General features: G+C 48.3%; 1 long non-coding RNA gene across 1 annotated transcript; it reads right to left on the reverse strand.

The window, feature by feature from the left end:
• Positions 1–2,184: 2,184 nt before the first annotated feature.
• On the reverse strand, positions 2,185–3,063 carry LOC144122942 (uncharacterized). Its single transcript, XR_013312954.1, has 2 exons — positions 2,951–3,063; positions 2,185–2,391 (listed from the first exon to the last, which is right to left on the reverse strand). It is a non-coding gene; the product is annotated as an uncharacterized LOC144122942 (long non-coding RNA).
• Between the last annotated feature and the right edge of the window lie 695 nt (positions 3,064–3,758).

Here is a 3,758-nt window from a genome sequence, read left to right on the forward strand (position 1 = left end):
ACCCGCAAAACACAACACAGCAAGGACGTTATTACTGCGTCAAAAAAAAACCCACACTTGTTTCTGCCCACGCGCAGCGGACGCCGAGGCTTCGCACCGCTTTCGCGAAATGGCGGAAGTGGCTCTGTCACGTGGACTCATCTCGGAGCCGCTCCGACTTTTTTTCTCGGAGCGCCTCAGAGCGCTCTGAGCTGGAGGCGAGCGCTCAAAAAGAACCAGCCGAATGTAGTCAGAGCGGCCGGTTTCGACCAGCCGAATGTGCGGTCGCCTCACAGAGCGCTCTAGAGCGATTTAAAGCGACCAGTCGAAAACACCATAAGTAGCCGTCTACTTGAGAGTATTGGAACGCAGCCTATATTGACTGCTTGTGATGGTGGCCAGAACAAAAGTAGAAGACGCTTATCGCAGTAGCTAAAGGTATACTGTTGGATGCAAGACTTTTAAAATCGCTGTTTTGCATTTTGATAACCGCTATTCTTGTATAAACTACACAATACATGTGTATTCTTTGAGCCGAAAACTTAAAATTTCATAACCTCGCTCCCATGCTACTTTCTTAACAAGAAAAGTGCTCCTTCTGAAAGCTCGCTTTGAGACAGCATAACGGCCGTTTCTGAATTGGTCGTCGTACTTCTCTTATCTTTATTCTTAAGAGCTACTTTCAAAAGAGGGACATTCGTGTTAAGATAAGGAACATTCTTGAATACGGGGGGTAACTTCCGTAAAGCCGCCTCAATAGCAGCACTTTCGGCCGTTGTGGAGGATACGACCGCACTAAAGCGTACAGTCCAAAGGAGGAATGTAAAAACCTTGTTTGGCCTTGTCCAGAGCATCATCAGTGAAAATTTGAAGATGACGGACATACTGCTTCCAAATGTTCAAGTAGGAGCGAAAGCGTTGCTGCCAAAGGAGAGCTGCGCTTTGCGCTCACCTGTGGAATTGTGAGCTTACAGTCGAGAGTAGGAAAAGACCAGAGGTTTCGACCGTTTCCTTTGCCTTCGAAAATTAAGGCCAAAAGAACTAAGAGTATTAAGTGCCAAGTAGACATTCGACTCATATCTCCTGCAGATCCATTGGAGAAGGGATTGCCCAGCTACCGTCTATCCTAGGCAGCGAAGATGCACAAGTAGTCTCTGAGAAGCGACAAGGCTAAAAGGTTTCGTTAAACACTCATGAAGTACTGACTTCTTCGCAGCCGCCTGAACAACTCCAATGGCTCTTCTTAGGCACTTTCTGTGAAAAACATCGAGATGTTCAAGCTGTGATGCCGAGGGGAAATTAAAGGTAATTGATACATTATGCGATTGACCCCCCCCCCCCCCCCGCGCTCCATGAAGTTTGACCATTGAAGAAGGATGGTTTCCTCATTTCTCACTTGCAAATATAAGAAACACATTGAAACGCGAAGATAAAGATGAGACAATCGCGTCGACAGCTTTTCGCCGCTGTAGACGGTAGTCAATAATGACGCCCAGAAAACGCGTGTGATTAAATTGACGGATGCAAGAGTGACCAAGGACTATCGTCAAACGCGCTTGACGTCTGCCTACACCTGGAAACAGAACAAAGCCGGATTTTTCCAAAGATAGAGATAATCCTACACCTTGAAGGTAAGCTTGTACCGAAAGTAGAGCCTGTCGAGCTATCAGGGCTAATCGATTGTGTTGGTAGCCAGTAATCCAAAGACAGATGTCGTCAGCATATATTGACATGCGCACTGGCCTGCAATTTTTCTGCAACGAATCGGGAAGGACAGCCATTACGTCGTTAAAGAGCGTAAGGGAAATAAAACTTCCTTGAAGCACACCTCCTGATAGAACCCTTTCGGTGGTTAAGGTACTCCCTAACCATACACGAACCGCACGATCACTGATAAACGTGTAAATGAATCTTAACATACCTTCCTTTATGCCCATTCCTTGAAAACTGTTAAGAATCGAGTTCCAAAGCGTGTTGTCGTAAGCTTTAGCAACGTCAAGAAAAACGGCTAAGGTCGAAAGGCTGAAAGTTCTCTGGTGTTCATTGTGACTTACCAAGTCTAAGACGCTATCTTGGGCACTACAACCTCTTCGGAAACCTGCATACATGTTGGCAGTGCCTTTCTGCCCTCAAGCTACCACGATAAGCGTTCATTTACCAGCTTCTCCATCAACTTAGCTACCCAAGAGGCCAATGACACAGGGTGGTGGTGGTGAAAAACATTTATAAGCAATTAAATTTTTACAGAAAGGTGATTGGGGTAGGACCCTATTGGCCCTTTCCCCTTACAGTACTAGGTGGAGACCCTATTCCGGGGCCCCATTGGCAAGCAACGCCGCCCGCGTCCGTTGAACCAAGGCCTTTTGGCTCTTCAGGTCTTGACAGCCGAGCAGGGCCGTCTCCCAGTCCTCTCTGGTGGGGTTGGGGTTGGGGGGGATAGATGGGTTAGATTGACACGCCCAAACCATGTGGAAGGTGTCAGACACCTCCCCACAGAACTGGCACGTGCCATCAAAGGATGTATTGAAGTGTTTAAGAACCGCCGGGCACAGTACAGTGTTAGAATTTTGATGAGGAGGCGCTCGTCAGCGCGATCCAGACTCTTACAAGGGGCCGGGTAGCGCCGGTGCTCCTCCTTGTAGTAATCGGTGATTTGTTTGAATGTAATGGCCAGATTGTCTGATTGGGAGTACCCTTCCAAGGACAGGGAGATAGCCCGGGGAGAGAGTGCGCGGGCGGCCTGATCGGCCTGTTCGTTTCCCTGGAGGCCCTGGTGACCGGGGGCCCAAATCAGGTTGCGTGGAGTTGGATCTTCAGATCGACAGCTATATTCCATGACACAGGGCGATGCGAGACAAGATCCGTCATGTCTTTGCCAGGCTTCAGTACTGGAACTACATATGCCACAATCTATGACGCAGGAACATAGCCAGTCTCCCAAACTCGATTGATGAAGTTAAGGAGCTCCTACCTTCCTGAGTTCCAGAGGCCGATTAAGCAGCATTTGGTTGGTCATGCCGTCGGGACCTGGTGCACAGCAGCGCAGCAGGCCACTGGCCGTAGTCTGAAGCTCCCTGAACGTGAACGGGACGTCCATGATAGACCTGGAGGAAGCCGGTGGGGCATATATAACCATTCCTGAATTAGAACGTACAAGTGCGTCTGCAAATTCCTCTACCAAACACGCAATAGGCATATCTTTGCTTATTGCAGGAGCTTGAAAAGGCTTCCAAAGGCGAGATTTTTAAGCAAGGCTGCCAATAACTAGCCATATTCTCATCATCGGTGAGAGCACAGTCAACCTAGCGCAGAATGAGGCCCATTGCGATCTGTAGAACTTGTTCGTGTGCCGTCTAATGGCAGAATTCAGCCTATTGAAGGTCGCCTTCAAGTCTCTGTTATGCTTCTTCCGCATCAGTTGCCGCTCCGCCCTTCTTCCCGCTGCGCAATGGTTCCTGAGTTTTAAATCCGGGGCCGAAAAATGATCAGGTAACTAGACCGCCGTATTTTCTGGCATCTTACTTGAAATCATCTTGTCATTAACATCACCAGAAACACGTTCTAGGTGCTCTCTTTAAAAGCGATTCAAATTGGCACGAGCGTCTAATACAGGCAGTCAGTCTGGCTGCTCACTGCTTGCTTTACACACTTCGCGTATGAAAGCAACACTTTCAATGAAGTACTTTCTAGCAGACCTTGGGTTCAGATCGTCATGATGCACAGCCATCTGAGTGCGCCATATGCTATGGAGGCATAGGGCCATAATCATATCATATGGC

This window comes from Amblyomma americanum, chromosome 3 (assembly GCF_052857255.1).
Source record: "Amblyomma americanum isolate KBUSLIRL-KWMA chromosome 3, ASM5285725v1, whole genome shotgun sequence".
Taxonomy (NCBI): domain Eukaryota; kingdom Metazoa; phylum Arthropoda; class Arachnida; order Ixodida; family Ixodidae; genus Amblyomma; species Amblyomma americanum.